Here is a 22,815-nt window from a genome sequence, read left to right as displayed (position 1 = left end):
ACAAGGGTCTTCTGATACTGCCCCATTTTTTTACACCTGTCCACCTCAGGAATAAGAGATATAAAGTTCTCCTTGTAGCATGGGTCTAGAAGTGTCACCAACCAGTAATGGCTGTCACCCAAAATTTTGAGAACGTGAGGGTCATGGGAAAGGCAGCGTAACATAAACTCAGCCATGCGTGCCAGACTGCTAACAGGCAATACTTCCGTGTCCTCACCAAGAGGATGACTGACCATGCTTTCCTCCTCCTCCTCTTTCCTGTCCTCTGGCCATCCACGCTGAACAGACAGTATGACAGCTGTGCAGGTACTACCGTCTATAGCGCATGAAACTAGCACCTGTTCTTCCTCCTCCTCTTCCTCATTGTCACCCAATCCACGTTGGGATGAGATGAGGCTGGGCTGTGTGTAATCACCCTGTATGGTTCCTTGCTCCATCTCATCATGCTCCATCTGCAATGCATCCTCTTTAATTGTGAGCAGAGAGCGTTTCATAAGACAGCGAAGCGGGATGGTGACACTAATTATGGCGACATCGCCGCTCACCATCTTGGTGAAGTCCTCAAAGTTTTGGAGGATGGTACATATGTCTGACATCCAGGTCCACTCCTGAGGTCTTATGTGTGGAATCTGAACTGAATACCGACGGCCTTGTTGATGCTGGTACTCAACAACTGCCCTCTTCTGCTCACAAATCCTTCCCAACATCTGCAGTGTAGAGTTCCAATGCGTGGAGACATCACACATCAGTCTGTGAGCCGGAAGCTGCAAACGCTGCTGAAACACGTCAAGGGCGGCGGAAGCTGTAGGTGACTTTCTTAAATGGGCACACAGGCGGCGTACTTTAGCAAGCAGATCTGGCAGCTCCGGGTAGGATTTGAGAAACCATTGAAACACGAGGTTAAGCACATGGGCCAGGCATGGTACGTGTGTGAGCTCGCCTCGCCTCAGAGCCGCGACCAGGTTCCGGCCTTGTCACACACGACCATGCCTGGCTGTAGGTTCAGCGGTATGAGCCACAGATCTGTCAGCATTGTGCGGTTTGCCACCTAAGCATATTAGCTTCAGCACAGCCTGTTGCCGCTTGACCGAGGCAGTGCTGCAGTGCTTCCAGCTTGTGACTGATTTGGTCATTTCGGAGATGGAGGCTGAAGAGGAGGAGGCTGAGGAGGGTGAGGTGCAGGAGCTGTAGACTGTTCGGCAACCCTGATTGACCTAGGGCCTGCAATCCTTGGCGTCGGGAGGACGTGTTCCGTCCCAAGGTCCGACTGGGTCCCAGCTTCCAGTATGTTAACCCAGTGTGCCGTCAGTGAGATGTACCGTCCCTGCCCACAAGCATTTATCCACGTGTCTGTGGTTAGGTGGACTTTCCTGGTAACTGCGTTGTTGAGGGCACGGCTAATGTTTTGGAACACGTGCTTGTGTAATGCGGGGATGGCACACCGGGAGAAATAGTGGCGGCTGGGGACCGACTATCGAGGGATGGCCGCCGCCATCAGGTTGCAGAATGCTTCCCTCTCTACGAGCCTAAAAGGCAACATTTCGAGCGCAAGCAGTTGTGAAATGTGGGAAATTAGTAGTGTGGCCTGTGGGGCGTTGGCTGTGTATTTGCGCTTGCGTTCCAAGGACTGGGGTATGGACAACTGAATGCTGCACTGGGATAAGGACGTGGACGTACTTCCTGATGCTGCTACTTGAGAGTGTGCAACGACAGGTCCAGGGCAGGGGGCATCTTCGCATGCACTATGGACAGGGGATTGGCTTGTATGCACAACAGTGGAAGAAGCAATGGTGCCACCCGCAGACACTGTTCCTGGACCCTGGGGTTCGGCCCACAAAGTCGGGTGCTTTGCTGTCATGTGCCTGATCATGCTGGTGGTGGTCAGGCTGCTAGTTTTGCCACTCCTGCTGATGCAGGCCTGGCAGGTGGTGCAAATGGCCTTTTTGGGGTTATCGGCAGAGTCTTTAAAAAACAACCAGACTTGGGAAGACCTAACAGTTGTACTGGCAACTTCCGTCGTGTTGGTGTTACGAAGAACGGTTGCCTGCCTTCTTTCTGCGGCCACCACACTGCTTCTTCCTACCTGTTGGTTTGCTCTGCCTCCCTCCCCCTGTGTGCTGCTGTCCTCGCTCTGCATGTCGTCCTGCCAGTTTGGGTCAGTTACTATATCATCCACCACCTCGTCTTCCACTTCCGCACCCTGGTCCTCCTCCTGACTTTATGGCAATTGTGTCTCATTATCGTCCACCTCTTGTGACACTTTGCCACCGTCGCCTTCGTGTGACCGTGGCTGCTCAAATATTTGGGCATCACTACATGCAACCTCCTCTTGCCCCGCTTCAAGTGGACCGGGCGAGAGGCCCGAATCTATAAATGGAAAAGTGAACAGCTCTTCAGAGTGTCCAAGTGTGGGATCAGTTGTCTCCGGGCACTCGGCATGGTGGGAGGAAGGAGGATGAGGAATATGCGGTCCAGACTCACGGCTACTGAGACTTGACCATGTGGAAGACAGGGTGGTGGTGGTTGCTAAGTGACTGGAAGCATTATTCGCTATCCAACCAACAACCTTTTGACACTGCTCTGGGTTCAATAGTGGTGTGCTGCGGTCCCCTAGGAATTGGGACAGGAAGGTTGGGCGAGAAGATGTGGGTGTTTGTTGTGGCACAATTTCAGCTTGCCCACGGCCTCGGCCTCTCCATGCACCATCACAATCACTTCCAGCTCCCTGTCCCTTGCCACGTGCCTTGCCCATTTTAAATGGAGGACAATATCTTTCACGCTCACTACAAAGGGCTGAATTTGGAGTGAAGTTATATGTAATGTGTGATGGAGAAACCACAGTTTTAAATACGTTACCTGTAGGTAACTATTTTGAACAGCAAAAACTTTGCTGACACACTGAAAAAAAATTTGAATGGAAGCCAAAAATGACAGTATTTTTAGCGCAATTATATGTGAATGTGATCCGTGTTATGGAGAAACCAGTTTTAAATGCCTGGTCTATAGGTAACTATTTTGAACAGCTAACCAGTGTCAAAAACTTTGCTGACACACTGAAAAAAAATATGAATGGAGGCCAAGAATGGCAGTATTTTCAGCGCAATTATATGTGATCTGTGTGACGGACAAACCATAGTTTTAAATAGCTGGATTTTTAGCGCTGTAATATGGAAAGGACCTGGCTGTATTCTGCAGTGCCAACAAGCAAATGGCGCAGAAAAAACTGTGTTCTCTGGATTGCTTTTTAAGCAAATAATGAGGATTAAGATCCAAAAAAAAATATTCTTGGCCCCTGAGACCTGGGCCTTTGTCTACAAATATCTAACAGCAGCAGAAGGCAGAACTGGAACTGGAATGGAACTGCTATGTGAACTGCAGTCTGCTATATACACTGCCTGCCTGCCTATATGCACTGCCTGCCTGATATCTCTGCAGATGGATTAGTCCTCAGAAGTACTGTTTGTTGAGATGGATATGTGTCTCTAATATAGTTTGGTACACCTACACTAACTAGAAACAAGCAAATCTCTCCCTAGCTCAGCAGCACCTCTCCCTACACTGTTTGATTCCGGAGTGACTGTGACGAGCATGGCGGCGCCAGGTCTGAAATAGACCTGATGACGCTGTGCGGCCAGCCAATCACTGTAATGCCACAACCACCATGGCTGCCCCATTACAATGAGTGGCAGGCAATCCCTGCATGTTGATTGGCGCTCTAAAGGGACCCAAGCATCTGCCCGAGCATCTCGCAAGTACTCGGTGAGCTCCGAGCATCTCGAGTACTGAGATGCTCGGGCGAGTACGGAGTACTTGCGAGTATGCTCGCTCATCACTAGTGCTGAATTATGCTACTGATGAGACTGACGTTACTGTGCCTGCTTTATTAAACTGTACTGTAATGAAGATTGTTGCTGTAATATCCCTGAATTGCACTGGCTGTGCTTCAGATTAAATTCCACTGTTAAACTGTTGAAAAAGACTCTTGTCAGATGTGTCTGGTCAGCAACTGAATCAATCGCATGCCTGAGAGAAGCTGCAGCCTATGGTCGCCCTGAGTAACATTTCCCCCAGGATTCCAAAGAATTCACCCCTATCTGAACTTAGGCGGCGTGCGTGTAACATTGGTGGCCCTTACAGGGAATTCTGCGTGGAAATTAGCGTGTAGAGGGAGAAGAGCAAAAGTGCCTGGAATAACACAGCAGCACAGCACCTCAACTCAACTCTGCTGCACCAGTTAAAAGGGACCAGCCCTAAAGAAAACTCACTAGCAGCAATGGATGTGGAAATACAAATGGACAGAATTAGTGAGCTGTTTCTTCATTTAACCTGTGAAGAATTGAGAACAGTAGGAGAACATATAAAGATGTCAGAAGAGCGGATTTCTAAAGCACACAACCGCAGGCAACTCTTAGCTGCCATTAATGCAAAAATGGATGAGCTGGGGGAGAAAGAAGCTGAAGACGTCATGGGGACATTCCTCCAGTAGCTAACACAGTTTTTAACCAGATTGAAGTTTTAGGATGGAGGGGCAGCACCAATTACCAAAAGCGGGAATCTCCATCCGCAGACTGAACTACAGGAATTGAAAGAACAATTCAAAGCCCTAACAACAGCCCTGCAGGTATTGACCAAAACCTCTGAACGGGTGACAGACTCAGACAGAACCTTTAACCTGCTTGGGTTAGATAAATCAGGAAGACAGTCCTCTCTAACACCACAAATCACCATAAGGAAAGAATTCAAGATCCTGGGACAGATTGGAGAGGGTGAACAGAAAGAGAAACTGTCTTATATGAACTTGTTGCACCAGATCGATGCAGGATTACAGAAAGGCTACCAGCCAGATGAGATCATTGAGGGGGTGGTGAAAGCGATCAGCGCAGGACTGGACCTCCGTAGTATGCTAGAAATGAATAGTCAATTGACCTTGCAACAGCTGAAGTTGATTTTAAAAGGGCACTATAAAGAAGAGAGTACTTCATAATTGTTCCACTGACTCATTAACCTCTCACAGAGAAATAATGAATCACCCCAAAGTTTCTTGTTCAAAGAAATTGAATTGGATAGACTGTTTGCATCCAGAGATGTAGAAGCGGAGGAGAATTTTAAAGGTGGACTAGTCCAGAAGAAGTTCTTGAGATCATTGGGAACGGGTTTAATCAGCAAAGACATGAAGTTGCAGCTGAAACATTACCTAAAAGATCCTGGCATTCTGGATGAAGTCCTAAGTGAAAAAAAATGAATGAGGCAGCTAGTTTGGAGTCAGAGAGCGAACAAAAGTTAAAGAAAGGCTCTGCTCCTAAAATTATCAAGCTGAAGTTGGAGACCCCCGGTGGCCAGTTCAAAGATCATCATGGAGACCCTCCAGTGCCACCTCCGAGAGGGAATCTTAAAGCACCAACAAAAGAGAGGACCGCCAGCTCTGACTGGGAGGAAGTAATAGGAGAACTGCGAGCCGAGTTGATTGAGGTGAAAAAGTTGATTTGTTCCAGTTCATCAAATCAGAGTACTGTGTGTGTCCACTGTCTAAGATGTGGTGAAGAAAGACATTATGCCAAGCAATGCCAATGGTCACGGTCATTTGGGTTAAAAGACAGGAGGTTGCCAGTTCGGGGCAACTGGTAACCGCGACACGGAGGAGGCCCCAGAAGCAAATCCAAATCTCACCAAACCCCAGAACGGCACATGAGGTAAAATGGCTGCATCAGTACTATCCCCAAGTGTGTTCCCGTCTACAACAGCTGCAACAGAGAATGGGGCATCAGTTACTTAATCCCCAGTGCGAAGGTCAAATGATGTACTTCTGGGAGGAGGATTCCTCGGTCAGTAAAGATAGCCTCCGCCTAATTAGTGAAAGGTGCTTTATATAGTGCATGCTAGATGGACTCCTTGTAAAAGCACTGTGGGACACAGGAGCCCAAGCGAGCCTTTTAAATGAAGAATGGAGAAGGCGCTACCTGCCACATACCTGCCTTCGGTCACTAAAAGAACTCTTAGGACCAGTGGAACTCCACGGCAAAGCTGTAAACCAGACCGAAATCCTTTTCATAGGCTGGATGGAAGTGACTTTCCGACTGAGGGCCACGAAAAACAGCAACACTATTGAGCTTGTGGTACCTTTTCTCTTGACCAGTGATCAGAACGTGGCAGAGGATCCTATCCTGGGTTATAATGTAATCAGTGAGGTCATCACGAAACACAAGTCAGGGACGCTGTTGTTGGATGCAATTGCCACATTGCTTGCCATACCCAACGCCGTGGCAGAAAATGTGATTCATAGAGTAAAGAAATCACAGAATACAATGGACCTAAAAGAAGTCAAGGAAGGCTGGTGCCCAACCATCATCCCTGCAAACCAAATGGTGGGGGTGAGGTGTGGAGTCTGGGTAAAACCGGGACGAAAAGTCCAGAAAAGACTGTTCGTGCCACAAGACTCCTCAGAACTTCCGGAAGGCCTAGTTCAAGGTGAGACTGTGCTTACGATTCCTACTGGTGGGTTTGCTCGAGTGACAGTACAGGTGATGAATACTACGAAACATGAAATTAGACTGGATCCAAAGACTGTGTTAGGTCACATCGAAACCTTTAAAACGGTATATCCAGCCAGTGTGAGACCCGCCCAGGGGTCTACCGTGAATTCAGTCTCCCCACCAAGGAACAGGAGTTGCCCAGAGGAGGAAATTGCACGACCCACCTTGGGGTCCTGGGATCCCCCAATACTCCTGTAACACTTGTATGCTGAAGATCGAGCAGTAGCAAAACAGTTGCTGAGAGAAGAGTGTCATGCATTCCCCAAAGATGACTATGAAATAGGCTGTATCCCATTGTTGCAGTTGAAAATCAATTTGAAAGACACGACCCCAGTAACCAGAAGTTACATATTTGTGTCGAAACCATTACACAGCAAAGTGAAAGAGTATTTACAAGACCTAATCAACAGAGGTTGGGTCCAAATGTCGAAGTCATCTTATTCCTCTCCTATTGGTTTGTGTTAGGAAGAAGGACGGTACATTGAGACTCTGCTTTGATTACCGGGAACTAAACCGAAAGTCAGTACCTGATCAGCACCCGATACCAAAGATTCAAGATATTCTGGATAGTCTACCAGGTAGTAGCTGGTTCTCTGTCCCCGATCAGGGTAAAGCATACCATCAAGAGTTTGTTGAAGCGTCCACTAGACCTTTGACAGCATTTATCACACCGTGGGGGTTATACGATTGGATCTGCATACCGTTTGGGCTCAGTTCAGCTCCAGCAGAATTCCAGAGGAGCATGGAGACATGTTTAGAAGGATTGAGGGATGATATCTGCCAGCCGTACTTGGATGACAATGTGGCACACAGCAAAACCTTCCGGGAGCATGTTGAACACGTGAGGACCGTATTACAATGGTATCAACAACACGGAGTTAAGTTGACCCCAAAGAACTGTTCAAAAGTCAAGTCCAATTTCTAGGGAAAATGGTGTCTGGAGAAGGATATACCATGGACCCAGCAGAAATCGCTCTGGTATTGTCCTGTCGGGGAGTTGAGACAGATATTAGGATTCCTCTCCTACTATTGTACTTGGGTTCTTCATTGTGATGCTTCTCAAGCTTGACTAGGAGCTGCCCGGTATCAGCATCTGACTCACCCCCTGGGCCGTGGGGCACTCGAGACCGGTCTTCAGGGCAATGCTGGGAGTAGTAGTGGCGACCCGGTCCCGTGGCTCAGGGTGGTCAGGCCAGTGGTAGTCAATGATGTGTTTTTAGGTAATGTCCGACTACGCCACCCATGGATTGCGGTCAGGGAGGACCGCCACTGCAAGGCAGACCGCTGAGGCTGGTGTTGGGGATGCAGCAGGGAATAGTACAACTCCCCACGGGAGGAGTGTAGCCTCAGGGCAGTGTGATAGGATGCTGGGGGTGATGGTGCAGGTGCAGCAGTAACCACACAGAGTCCAATAAAGCAGTCCAGGGTCTTTTACTGATCTTATCAAAGACCCAACAGGAGTACAGGGTAGGAATGGACCTGGGTGTCTGAGGGCATTCAGGCGAGCTCCGCTGGTCAGGGTGAGTGGGTAGGCCTTTCTCTTTCTGCCCTTGCTGACTATCTCCCCCTTTAGTGGTATGATAGCCCACGTCCCTGAGCTTGCCGTGTACTACGCCTGTATGGCTTGCGACTCGGGCCTTAGGTACCTGTAGCTTCTCCGTGCTGTACCGGTCCCTCTGTGTGGTGGAACCTCCAGGCTTCTTGGCCAAGGGACCTGAAATCCCTTGCGGGTTGATGATCTGCTGCAGGACTTGCAATCCTGACAGCCTCGGACCCCAGTGTCCGGTATGTAGTTTCCTCTCTGCCAGGACCGGCTCTCGTCGCCTCTGTCCCTGGCTTTCTGCTCCTACTTTGCCTCCTGGACTCCTCAGCTGCGGCTGACCTGTCCCTCTGCTTCTGGGAACCCTTCTGGATACTTCAGATGTGGGTCCTGGTCTCTCTAACCCTGCCCTCAGTACCTGTTTTTATAGGGGCAGCCTGCTCCCCCTACTGGCCTGGGACAGGAGGTGCGGCATGCAAATGGTCCTTGACCAGAGAACCTCCCTCCTGCTCTCAGACACAGCCTTACAAGTTTGTGGCATCCAGGCCTGGGGTGACACATTCCCCCCTAGGAAAGCTTAGTACTCCGGGACTAAAAGAGAAACACGATACATGGTAGAAATTATAACATAAACATAACAGAGAAGAAAACAACAAACAACACCACATATTGAGTTCTTTAGGTCACAGTATGATCCGTGACCGGGTGTCCATTTCACCAACACAAGAAGAGGGTCACAGTATGATCCGTGACCGGGTGTCCATTTCACCAACACAACGGGAGCCTTAACCAGGTGGGGGTCTGTCCATGCCCCGAGTCCTTGACAGTCTTTATTCTTTCCTTTTGGTTAGGACTCCGAACATATTTACAAGGAAGTCCCTGTTACTCAAAGTTCATAACCTTTTAGTCCATTTGTCACTATGAAAAACTGGAAAACAGTATTAATAACCAGGGTACAAACATAACACATTAAATATATACATTTTACATTTAGATCTTCCAGCGAGCTGGCATTTGACCCCTAGTGCTCCTGGTTGACCTCCGTAGCCCACTGTCTGGTGGTGGTCTAACCTGGCTTTCCCCACTATCATTGACGGTATAGCTACTAGCTGGGTGTACAGGCAGGGCAGGCAGCTGTCTGCGGGTCCTTTGGCTTACCGCAGGCATGGCAGGCTCAGTGTCAGCAGAGGGTTGACTCTCCTGGGCTGCTGGCGTGGGTTCTTCTGCCTCTGGGGCCGCTTGCTCTTCTTGTTCTTCCTGTCCTCCTGTAGGCTCCTGCTGGGTAGGCTGAAGGAAGTGTAGGACGGGTACCACTATTGCGCCATTTATCTGAGTCCAGGTCCGGGGGAACTCTCCCAGAACTGTGCTGATCATCTCTTCCTTGTCCTCTGCGGGTTCAAGGTCATCTTGATCTTCACTTGGACTCTGTAGTTGCTCGGGGCACTGTTTTAGGTGGTCTCTGGAGACGGTGCTAGTAGTTTCTCCTCCATCCTTGGTAATCACACATACCTTCGGGTTGTCATGGTCGGACTGCAGCACTGTGTACGGGTCTCTCTCCCACTGGTCATCCAGCTTGTGAAGGCTTCTCTTCCGCTTCAGGACCTTCTCACCAGGTTCCAGGGGACCAGCAGGGGCGTGTTGGTTGAAGAGCCTCTCTTGCTTTTCTCTCGCTTGAGCTAGACTCCTCTCCACACTCTCCTGTACCTTTTTGTACTGTAGCCGCCGTTCCGTATCCCAGTCCACGTCTGGGGAGGTGTCCTCAGGTGTCAGGACTCCCATTTCCAGGTCGATCGGCAGCTTACCTGGTCTTGCTCGCATCAGGTAAGCCGGGGTGCAATTTGTAGCATTCACCGGGATATGGTTGTACAAGTCAATCAGGTCTAGCAGCTTCTCCGGCCACAGGCTGCGTTCTTCCAGGGGTAACGTCTTGAGGAGATCGATGACGATATTGTTCATTTTCTCACACAGCCCGTTGGTTTGCGGGTGGTAAGGCATTGTCCGAATCTTCCTACAGCCGTAGAGGTTGCAGAACTCCTGGAATACTTCAGCCTCAAGCGCTGAACCTTGATCTGTCAAGACCTGTTCCGGATACCCATGTGTACGGCAGAAGTGTTGCTGGAAGGCTCTGGCCGCTGTCTGGGCTGTCAGGTCTTTAACAGGAACCACTACCAGGAACCGGGAGTAATGGTCCACAATTGTCAGGGCATAGACGTAGCCCGACTGGCTTGGTGCCAATTTCACATGGTCCAGAGCTACCAGCTCAAGAGGCTGCCTGGTGACGATGGGCCTCAAGGGTGTCTGCTGGCTGGTACGGTCCTTCCTTCTGAGGTGACATGGGCCGCAGTCCCTGCTCCACTTCTCGATGGCCCTTCTCATGCCGACCCAGTAGAACTGCTCTCTCAGAAGGAACTCCAGTTTCTTCCACCTGAAGTGTCCTGCTCTGTCATGGTAGGCCTCCAGGACCATTGCTGCATCCCGCCTTGGGACCACTATTTGCCAGGTCAGCTCGTGCATCCAATGATTGACAAGCCTTCTGCACAGCTTACCCTCGTAGAGGAATAGCCTGCTTTTCTCCTTCCATATCTGCTTGGCTTACTCTGGAGCGTCCGGGCCAGGGCTAGCATCTTCCTGGGTTAACATGTCTTTCACCAGGCGTATTGCAGGGTCGCTATCTTGCGTTTCAGCCCAGCTGTGGTGGGGTAAGGGATTGAACATGACGGTGGTTAAGTCCTTGTCCCTTACCCGGTGAGAATGCTGAGTGGCTCCATACTGGTGGAACGCAGGGAGCTCTATTTCCTCCAGCTCTTCTGAGTCATCCTCTCCTTCAGGTAGGTGGGGCATTGTTGAAAGGGCGTCTGCGTTGGCGTTGGTTCTGCCTGCCCGGTATTTGATTGTGAAGTCATAATTGAATAGCCGGGGTATCCACCGCTGCTCTAAGGCACCTAATCTTGCATTGTCCAGATGTGTCAACGGGTTGTTGTCCGTGTACACGGTGAACTTTGCGGAGGCCAGGTAATGCTTAAACCGTTCTGTGACGGCCCACACCACTGCCAAGAATTCTAGCTTGAAGGAGCTGTAATTCTCCGGGTTTCTTTCAGTTTGCCTCAGCTTCCGGCTGGCATACGCGATCACCCTTTCTCTGCCCTGTTGGTTCTGTGACAGTACGGCTCCCTGCCCCACATTACTGGCATCTGTGTGGAGGATAAAAGGCTGGCCATAATCGGGGTAGGCTAGTATCTCATCCCCCGTGAGGGCCATCTTCAACTGACGGAATGACTCCTCTTCCGGCTTGTCCCACTTGAAGGGTGGCTTGTGACTTCTGGACTTAGACTGTCCTATCAGGAGGTCCTGCATAGGAGCTGCCATCTGTTAGAACCTTGCTGTTAGGTTTTTTTTCCTTTGCTGGTCACATGACCTTGTTGGCCTATTTAATCCTGCTCCGCCCTTCTGGCTTTGCTGGACTTCATTGTATATCTACTTTCTAGCTAGCCTGTGCTCTGTATCTAACTCTGTTAGTTTGCTTGGTCTACGGACCTCTATGTTCTATCTATTTTGTTTGTTCGTCTGTCTGCTACTATTTCTGTTAGGAGGTGTCCCATATTCCTCCCAGTCCTTAGTACTTGTAGGGATTCCCTCCCCACATCTATAGGTCTTCGTACAGACTAGATTAGGACTTTAGCAGGTCTGATCGCAGGATCAGGTTCCCTGTTACATCGTAGGGATTCAGCTGAGTCCTATAGTAGGGACAGATCTCCTCTCTTTCCTTAGCTTTGGTAGCAGAACATAACAGTAAGTCCAGCCAGCAAATTCTCTAAGGAAAGAGTTTTCTGTTCCATCATGGTGTCGGTTCAGGATTTGGCTCATCGCCTGCAGGGACTCTCTCTGGAGGTGGCCGAGCTCCGTCAGCACGTGAGTAACAGTCCTGGAGCACATTTCTTGGAGCCTAAGGTATGTTTGCCGGATTTATTTTTTGGTGAACACCGAGAATTTTTTTCATTTAAAAATGCTTGCTTATTGTATTTTCGTTTGAGACCTAAGTCCTCTGGGGATGAATCCCAGCGCGTAGGGTTCATAATGTCACTTTTGCGCAAAGAGCCTCAGGAGTGGGCCTTTTCTTTGCAACCTAGTGATTCATGCTTCAGATCAGTGGATAGTTTTTTTTCTGCTTTGGGACTATTATATGATGATCCTGACCGTGTCGCATCAGCTGAGACTGAGTTGAGACGTTTAAAACAAGGATCGGGTAATGTGGAAAAATATTGTACACATTTTCGTCGTTGGTCCACTCAAACAGGGTGGAACGATTCTGCTCTGAAAAGTCTATTTCTTGCTGGGCTCAGTGAAAGGGTTAAAGACCTGCTAATTGCTTATCCTACACCTGAGGATTTGCAACAGGCTATGCAATTAGCTATACGGGTGGATAGAAGACTGCGTGCTAGGGTTAATGAGAGCAAATCCTCTGCTATGTCAGTTTCTGGTTATGATAATGTGTGTATTAACAGTGGTGAACCGATGGAGATTGGATCGGTGGCACCTCGCTCTCAAGAAAAAGACCGTCGTTTTTCAGAAGGCTTGTGTTTCTATTGCGGAAAATCTGGTCATTTGATTAAAGGCTGTGAGCTTCGTATGAAGAAAGAAAAAAAAATGGTCAGTCACGCCCGTATTGCCTGTTTAAATTCCAAGGGTATATTTTTAGCTGCTTCCACGATTGCTCAGGAAAAATTGATGGAATTTCGGGTGTTTGTTGATTGCGGGTCTACACTGAATGTAATTGATGGGGGATTCGTGGAAAAACTCAATTTAAAACCTGAACCTTTATCATCCCCCATTGCTGTGGTTTCTGTGGATGGCTCCCCTTTGAAGAATATTACTCTCAAGGTCAGTGAATTTCCTCTCACTATTAATGGTGTTCACCATGAGAAATTGGATTTGGTAGTGTTGAATAACTTGCCTTCTCCAGTAATATTGGGTTTGCCCTGGTTAAAATTTCACAATCCTGTACTGGATTGGTCTACCAGTGAAATTAAATCCTGGAGCCATAAATGTTATGACAAGTGTTGTAACGGGCGTATTGCAGCTTTGGATAGGGGAGAATTGCCTGTTCCTATTCAGGATTTTTGGAGAGTTTTTTCTGAGAAGGAATCGCAGGTTTTGCCTCCCCATAGAGACTATGATTGTTCTATTGAATTTGTCCCTGGAGCGACTCTTCCTAAGAGTCGTTTATTTAACCTTACTATTCCTGAGAGGAAGGCTTTGGAGGAATACATACAGACAAGCTTGGCCGCCGGTCACATTAGGCCCTCTAAGTCTCCTGTGGCGGTTGGATTTTTTTTTGTAAAAAAAAAGGACGGCGGTTTACGTCCTTGTCTGGATTTTCGTGAGATTAACAAAATTACGGTACGCAATCCTTACCCACTGCCATTGATTCCTGATCTGTTTAACCAGTTATTGGGGGCCAAGTGGTTCTCTAAAATTGACCTTAAGGGGGCATACAATCTGTTGCGCATGAAGGAGGGTGATGAATGGAAGACTGCTTTTAACACTCCTGTGGGTCATTTTGAGAATCTGGTTATGCCTTTTGGTCTTACTAATGCTCCTGCATTTTTTCAGAATCTGATTAATGACATCCTTAGACCTTTGATCGGTAAAAATGTGGTTGTGTATTTGGATGACATTTTGATTTATTCGCCAGATCTGGAGTCTCATTGGCGGAGCGTGCGTGAGGTATTACAGTTATTAATGGACAATTCGCTTTTTGCTAAGCTGGAGAAATGTGAGTTCGCTGTACAGAGAATTAGTTTTTTGGGCTACATTATCTCCAGCAAAGGTTTTGAGATGGATCCGGTTAAGGTTCAGGCTGTGCAGGAATGGCCTAGGCCTATTGGTTTGAAATCGATACAGAGGTTTTTGGGTTTCGCCAATTACTATAGAAAATTCATAAAAATTTTTTCTAGTATTGTCAAACCTCTGACTGATCTCACCAGGAAAGGTGCTGATGCTGTTCAGTGGTCTTCTGAGGCCATTGAAGCTTTTGTGTATCTCAAGGAGAGGTTCACCTCTGCTCCCATCCTTATGCAGCCTGATGTTACTAGGCCGTTTTTGGTTGAGGTTGATGCTTCCTCTGTGGGGGTTGGCGCAGTATTGTCTCAGGATAACGGGGATGGATTACATCCCTGTGCTTTTTTTTCAAAAAAATTTTCGGAGACTGAACTGAATTACGATATTGGTAATCGGGAATTATTGGCTATTAAACTCGCATTTGAACACTGGCGCCACTTCTTGGAAGGTGCGGAATTTCCCGTTCAGGTTCTTACGGATCATAAAAATCTGATATATCTTGATGCTGCCAAGCGCCTGAATGCCCGTCAGGCTAGGTGGGCACTGTTTTTCTCGCGGTTTAATTTCTCCGTTACTTACATCCCTGGTACTAAGAATGTTAAGGCGGATGCCTTGTCTCGCAGTTTTTCTCCCATAGTCGGTGGTGAGAAAGAGGAGAACATTTTACAAGAAGGTGTTGTGATAGCTGCTTTAGACTCCGTTTTGGAAGATGAGATTCTTAAAGCTCAGGAGAATGCCCCATCTAACACTCCTCATGGGAGGTTGTTTGTGCCTGGGACCTTTAGGAGAGATTTGTTTGTTGAGTGTCACGAATCTCGGTTGGCAGGTCATCCCGGAATCTCTGAGACCAAGAGACTGGTGGGTAGATCTAAGTCCTCACATACTCCTGCTGCGGGGTTGCTTTGTCCTTTGGAGGTCCCCAGTGCTCCTTGGACACATTTGGCTATGGACTTTATAACTGACCTTCCCCCCTCTGAGGGTTTTACTGTCATCTGGGTGGTCGTGGACCGTTTTAGCAAGATGTGTCACTTGGTTCCCTTCGTCAAACTGCCCTGCGCTAAAACTCTCGCTAAGGCCTTTGTCAAGGAAATTGTCAGACTTCATGGCGTTCCTACTGACATTGTTTCTGATAGGGGTCCTCAGTTCGTGGCTCGTTTTTGGCGTGCCTTTTGTGACAGGTTGGGAATTCATTTGTCGTTTTCGTCCGGATATCATCCTGAATCTAATGGCCAGACAGAAAGGAAAAACCAGGATGTTGAGCAGTTCTTGCGTTGTTTTGTGGCAGACAATCAAGAGGGGTGGTCTGAGTTTCTGCCACTTGCCGAATTTGCTCTGAACAATCATACATCTTCTTCTGCTGGTTGTTCGCCTTTTTTTTGTTGTTCTGGGAGACATCCGTCGTTTGGGTCGTTCTCCAAGTTGGGATCTGCCGTGCCTGAGGAGGAGAATTTTTCCGGTGATTTGGAAAGAGTTTGGACGGATGTGCGTGGTAATCTTCAGGAGGCCAACAGAAAATCTAAAGACTACTTTGATAGGAAACGACAGGAGGTTTTGTTCGCTGTTGGTGACATGGTTTGGTTGTCCTCTAGGAATCTGCGGTTGAGGATTCCTTCTAAGAAATTGGGTCCCAAGTTTGTAGGGCCCTTTAAGGTGCTTCAGGTTGTCAACCAATCTGCTGTTAGGTTGGAGGTTCCTACCTCCTGGAGAATTAATCCGGTCTTTCATGTCTCTCTGTTAAAAAAAGCTGTTGTGTCAGATGGTGACGCCTCTGCCTCTGTTCCTCCGGTGGTGGAGGACGGGGAATATGAAATTTCTCGCATCCTTGACTCTAGACGGTATAGCGGTAGTTTGCAGTATCTTGTGGCCTGGAAAGGTTTCGGACCCGAGGATAACTCTTGGGTGAGGTCAGATGATGTTTCCGCGTCCAGACTTATCAGAGCGTTTCACAGGAGATTTCCTGATAAGCCTGGTCCTAGGGGATCCGGAGGATCCTCTTAGAAGGGGGGGTACTGTTAGAACCTTGCTGTTAGGTTTTTTTTCCTTTGCTGGTCACATGACCTTGTTGGCCTATTTAATCCTGCTCCGCCCTTCTGGCTTTGCTGGACTTCATTGTATATCTACTTTCTAGCTAGCCTGTGCTCTGTATCTAACTCTGTTAGTTTGCTTGGTCTACGGACCTCTATGTTCTATCTATTTTGTTTGTTCGTCTGTCTGCTACTATTTCTGTTAGGAGGTGTCCCATATTCCTCCCAGTCCTTAGTACTTGTAGGGATTCCCTCCCCACATCTATAGGTCTCCGTACAGACTAGATTAGGACTTTAGCAGGTCTGATCGCAGGATCAGGTTCCCTGTTACATCGTAGGGATTCAGCTGAGTCCTATAGTAGGGACAGATCTCCTCTCTTTCCTTAGCTTTGGTAGCAGAACATAACACCATCTTAGTAAACCCGGGGATGAACCTTCGGTAGTAGCCTACCAACCCGAGGAACTGCCTCACTTCTTTGATGTTCGAGGGGCTTGGCCAGCTCTTGATTGCCGTGACCTTGTCAGGATCGGGGGCTACTCCTTCCGCACTTACCTCGTGTCCTAGGTATTGGACCTTCGGTTTTAACAGGTGGCACTTTGAAGGCTTCACTTTCAGGCCGTAGCCTGCGAGGGCTTCGAACACCTCGGCCAGCTGCTTTAGATGGTCCTCGTAAGTCTTCGAATAGACGATCACGTCGTCCAGGTAAAGGAGGACTGTCTCGAAGTTTCGGTGCCCTAGACAGCATTCCATCAGCCTCTGGAAGTTCCCTGGTGCGTTGCAGAACCCGAAGGGCATACAGTTGAACTCACTCAGTCCCATCGGGGTGGTGAAGGCGGTCTTCTCCTTGTCAGCCTCTGCCACAGGAACCTGCCAGTACCCGCTAGTAAGGTCCAAAGTAGAGAAGAAATTAGCTGATTTTAGAGCTGCTAAAGACTCCTCTATCCTAGGTAGCGGATACGCATCTTTATGGGTGATACGATTGATTAGCCTATAGTCCACGCACATTCTCATGGTACCGTCTTTCTTTTTCACCAAAACTAAGGGAGCTGCCCAGGGGCTACAGCTATCTCTAATGACCCCAGCTTCTTTCATTTCTCTCAGCATACCCTTAGCGTTCTGATAATGTGCAGGGGGTACAGGCCTGTGTCTCTCTTTTATTGGTGAGTGGCTCCCCGTGGGGATATGGTGTTCTATCCCTTTTACTCTGCCGAAGTCTAGCGGGTGCTTACTAAAAATTCTCTCGTACTCCAGAACCACCCGGTAGACTCCTTGTTTTTGGTGCAGGGGAGTGGAGTCAGCATCCATGTGGAGTTTCTGGCACCAGTCCTCCTTTTGTTTCTGGGAGACATTACTCTCCGCCTGTGGGGATGGAGGCAACTGTTCCACGGCCCTGATAGCTTTGTGCTCAACAGCAAACAGTTTGGCAAGTGTAGCGTACCTGGGTAGGTGCACCTCCCTCTCCCCAATGTGGAGAATGCGAACGGGCACCCTCCCATGACGGACATCAACCACCCCCCGGGCTGTCAAAATGGTGGGCCTGCTGTCTGAGTACACGGGTTCTACCATGGCTTGGTAGTCTCTGCCACTCAACCCGATAGCAGTCCGACACCAGATCATCATTTCACTTTTGGGAGGCATGGAAGTGGGGAATGGGTCACTCATTCTTACGCTACCGATCTCACCACCAGACAGTTCTACCTGCTGCCGTCTCATCAGGGCTCTTATCTCTTTCTGGAGGACCCTCTTTTGGCTGGAGCTCGCATTCATCGCCACCTGCTGTAAAATCACAATTACTTCTGAAAGACAGTTTTCAATTATATTAGTACCCACAGTTATTTTAGGGTGACTTTCACGACGGTCAATGTCCACAATGATCACTCCCTGTGCCGGCAGTTCCACCTTACCAATCTTGATGGTCATCTCTCTGAACCCCACCTGCGGCACGGGTTGGCCATTGCTGGCAATGATGCTTAAGTCATCGTCTGGGTAGCGGGTTATGTCAGCATCACTCCAGTACCGCTTGAAAAGTACGTAGGGGATGGTAGTCACTTGAGACCCGGTGTCCAGCAGTGCACTCATGGGGATACCGTCCAGCACTACGGGTAAGACCGGGCGTCCTTCCACGTACTTATCACGCCAATTAGCCGGGCCTGATGACCTTATGCCTGGGGGTTGGCCCTCTGCCCCAGGTCGGACCCATTTAAAGTACAATACTTTGCTATGTGTCCTGGCTGACTGCAACGGCGGCAAATCGGCTGTCCATCCTCAGTGTAGCGGTCGGCGGGCCTCCCTCTGAATGGCGGGATCCTCCTCTGTCGACGCCACGGGACATCCTCCGGACTGGAAGCCAGCTCGATTGGTCTTGACGGTTCCACCTGCAACGACTGTACGGTCCTGGTTAATGCAGCCACACTCTTTGTTAGTTCCTGGACCTGATTGTGCAGGTCTGCGGCTGGGATGGATTTAGGGCCTGTGCATCAGCCCCCACAAGGTCTGCGGGGTAGGGCGCTGCCCCCTGGTGGTAAGTGATGGCAGGGCGCCGGGAAGCTACAGCGCCACCTGCTGCGGGTTCTCTGAGCACCCGGATGGCCCGATCCTTGAACTGCGCAAAAGTCAAATCGGGGTTCTGTAGGGCCATGAGGCGCAGCTGGGTTCTGTGGGCGCTGGACAGCAGACCTTCTATGAACTGGTCAGTCAACAGTTTATCAGAGTCCTGCACGCTACCAGGGTCAGCTTGTTTGATAGCTCTCAGGGCTTCTTGCAGGTTCAAGGCATAGTCTCTGATACTATCCTGGGCCCAATGCTTACAGCCATAGAACCGCATTTTGATTTCTGCTGAGGTACGGGTATCAAAGGTACTCCGCAGCCGGGTCAGAATGTCCTTTACTGTCCTTTTCTCCTCATCTGACCATGATTTCACTTCCCGCTGTGCTGCACCGGTGAGCTGCCCCGTCAGAATGCTCACTTTCTGTTCTTCCGTCAGGGGATAAACTTTGAACAAACTGTGCAGTCTTTCCCTAAAGTCAGTTAAGGTATGGGGGTCCCCTGAGTATTGGGGTAGTCAGGCTGCTCCGGGGATGTAGGGCATAGAGAACGGCATCACCGCTGCTGCAGCCCCGTTGGTTGTAGAAGGCCCCTCCGTGTCCGTCATCTTCCTCCCCCCTAGTTAAGCGTGGCCTACCTTCCGACGATCCTCTTCTGTAGGCCACGGCTCCGCTGGTGCTGCTCCGGACGAGGACCTTGCGTCGCGTACTGGTGACGTCAGCGTCGCTCTCTCTCCCTTCCAGGACCTTGCGCAGCGTCGGTGCGTAGAGCGGGGCTTCAAGTCTCGCGCGCTTTGGACGTCCACGCCCCTCTTCTTCCCGCGCGGCGTCCTGAAGATGGCGTCCGATGGCGGGAAAACGGCTGAAGATGGCGGGAAAACTGCTGAAGATGGCGGGAGACAGCTGAAAACGGCGGGAAACAGCTCCGGATGGCGGGAACCTCCTTTTTAAGGTACGTGTACAGTCTTTTTCAGGCACGCAATACTCGTTTGTGGCGGGTTGGTCACAATCCTGCCGACTACGCCAAAGCTGACTTGCTCCCTGGGCCGTGGGGCACTCGAGACCGGACTTCAGGGCAATGCTGGGAGTAGTAGTGGCGACCCGGTCCCGTGGCTCAGGGTGGTCAGACCAGTGGTAGTCAATGATGTGTTTTAGGTAATGTCCGACTACGCCACCCGTGGATTGCGGTCAGGGAGGACCGCCGCTGCAAGGCAGACCGCTGAGGCTGGTGTTGGGGGTGCAGCAGGGTATAGTACAACTCCCCACTGGAGGAGTGTAGCCTCAGGGCAGTGTGATAGGATGCTGGGGGTGATGGTGCAGGCGCAGCAGTAACCACACAGAGTCCAATAATACAGTCCAGGGTCTTTTACTGATCTTATCATAGACCCAACAGGAGTACAGGGTAGGAATGGACCTGGTTGTCTGAGGGCATTCGAGCGAGCTCCGCTGGTCAGGGTGAGTGGGTAGGCCTACCGTTCTCTTTCTGCCCTTGCTGACTATCTCCCCCTTTAGTGGTATGATAGCCCACGTCCCTGAGCTTGCCGTGTACTACGCCTGTATGGCTTGCGACTCGGGCCTTTGGTACCTGTAGCTTCTCCGTGCTGTACCGGTCACTCTGTGTGGCGGAACCTCCAGGCTTCTTGGCCAAGGGACCTGAAATCCCTTGCGGGTTGATGATCTGCTGCAGGACTTGCAATCCTGACAGCCTCGGACCCCAGTGTCCGGTATGCAGTTTCTCTCTACCAGGACCGGCTCTCGTCGCCTCTGTCCCTGGCTTTCTGCTCCTCCTTTGCCTCCTGGACTCCTCAGCTGTGGCTGACCTGTCTCTCTCTTCTGGGAACCCTTCTGGATACTTCAGAAGTGGGTCCTGGTCTCTCTAACCCTGCCCTTAGTACCAGATTTTATAGGGGCAGCCTGCTCCCCCTACTGGCCTGGGACAGGAGGCGCTGCATGCAAATGGTCCATGACCAGAGAACCTCCCTCCTGCTCTCAGACACAGCCTTACAAGTTTGTGGCATCCAGGCCTGGGGTGACACATTGGCATCTCTGCCGGGGGAGGTAGGCAGAAGGCAGAGGCAGAGACGTTACACTATGTCAGCACAGAATGACTGTTCAAACCAAGTACAGGCGCTCGGTGCATCATGGCGAGGCCAAACATTTATTTACACCTTCCCACCTGCTTGTTCTCCCTCTATCTCCTTCTCCCTCTTCTTTGATTGACAGCTCTGGCTTTATAGAGCAAGAGAAGGGTGACAATATATAGGAAACAAGCAGGTGGGAAGGTGTATATAAATGATTGGCTCTGCCATAATGCATCGAGCACCTGTACTTGGTTTGAAAAGTCATTCTGTGCTGACAGAGTCACTTCAAATGCCTGAATAATATGTGCAACTGTAATAAAATAAAGCTATTTGGAGAATGTCTTATAGCTTTTACCTTTAACTTGTTTGTCTATAATTTTAATTCTAATCTCCTGAAATAACTCACTCCTTAGCTTTCTTTGCTCCATGTTCATTGTGGTACACACTATGGTACCAAATAGCACAATAACTACTTTTCACCTTTTAAATAGGCAGACTGATTACAAGTTTGTGGACACCTGTTATGCTAATTAACACCTCAATTTAACGTGTCCCTGTGGTCAAACTATTTTCAATCTTTTCTAGGGGTACCATCATTTTTGTCCAAGCCATTTTTATCAGTTTGTATTTAATTTTTTTCTGTTCAACCACAATTAAAAAGCAATGTCTGATTTTCATTAGTTGATATGCAGCAAATTTAAATTGAAAATCACTATTATTTTTATAAGGTATTTCATTGACTATTGTAGTTTTTTTTAATTTACCAGAAGTGTACCAACATTTTTCTCCATGTGTGTATACTGTATATCAGGTGATGGCTATTAACCATGAGAAAGTACAAACTGCCCATACTTGAGGAATAGGGAACTCCCCTGAAACATTGCACAAGATCTATTGTGCAGCATCTCCGAGTAAATTGATGGATCCATACCACTATTGACTTACAGCAGAAGTATTTATATCTGAAGGCTAAAATCCATGGGTTACTATGATAGAAGTTATTGCCTTTTAATCATTGTATTTGGTCATGTATTTATTTGAAATTACAACATTTCATTGAAATTCCATAGTCTGGCATTTACTTTTTATATGAAGTTGGATATATGAAGACTGAGAGATCCCGATTGTTTAACTCTTATTGTTTGAATCAGCTTGGCTTGTGTTAATTAACCCCTTTAAAGCCCATGACGTACTAATACGCGTCAGTGCCCTGGGCTTTAAGAGCCTGACCCGTATTAGTACGTCATCTTGATCGCGCGCGCACACAGGCTGTGCGGACGCGATCGCCGCCGGGTGTCAGCTGATTGTCACAGCTGACACCCGGTACTATGTGCAGGGAGCGGTTCCGCACCGCTCCCAGCACATTAACCCCCGCAATGCTGCGATCGAAATCGATCCCAGCATTGCGGTGGCAAGGGGAGGTGATCGGTATACTCACCTCCTCTTCCGGCCTCCAGCGCTGTCTGCCACGTCATGACAACATCCGGGTCACCAGACAGCAGGAAGATTGTTTGGACATGCGCAGTGCATCTCCAAACTATCTTCTCCCTGTCCAGCGCTGACTGCCTGCATGGCACAGGGATGGTGCTGCATTCCTGTGCCATGCAGGCGATCAGAATAAAAAAAGTGAAAGTCCCATAGTGGGACAAAGTAAAAAAAACTCCCAAAAAATGAAAAAAAAAAAAAAATTGTAAAAATATAAAAAAAAAATAATAAAAAAAATAATCCACTAAAAATAAAAATATAATGTACCCATCAATAAATATTACTATGAAAAAAAAACAAACAAACAATAAAAGTACACATATTTGGTATCGCCGCGTCCGTAATGACCTGGTCTATAAAACTTTTTCACTAGTTAACCCCTTCAGTGAACACGGTAAAAAAAATAAATAAAAAACAAAGCAAAAAACAATGCTTTATCATCATATCGCCAAACAAAAAATGGAATAACACGCGATCAAAAAGACAAATATAAATAAAAATGGTACCTCTGAAAACATCATCTCGTCCCGCAAAAAACAAGCTGCCATACAGCTCAATCATCTGAAAAATCAAAAAGTTACAGCTCTCAGAATAAAGCGATGCAAAAGAATAATTTTTTCTATAAAATAGCTTTTACTGTGTAAAAGCGCCAAAACATAAAAAACGATATAAATGTAGTACCGCTGTAAACGTACTGACCCGAAGAATAAAGCTACCTTACCAATTTTACCACACCCGGAGCAGAATAAAAAAATGTAAAAAAACACTATTCC

The sequence above is a fragment of the Phyllobates terribilis genome, unplaced genomic scaffold, assembly GCF_046119375.1.
Source record: "Phyllobates terribilis strain yellow unplaced genomic scaffold, ASM4611937v1 Scaffold_5__5_contigs__length_657084704, whole genome shotgun sequence".
In the NCBI taxonomy this organism is placed as follows: domain Eukaryota; kingdom Metazoa; phylum Chordata; class Amphibia; order Anura; family Dendrobatidae; genus Phyllobates; species Phyllobates terribilis.
The sequence above is the reverse complement of the archived record's forward strand: the minus strand, read 5'-3'. Positions refer to the sequence as shown.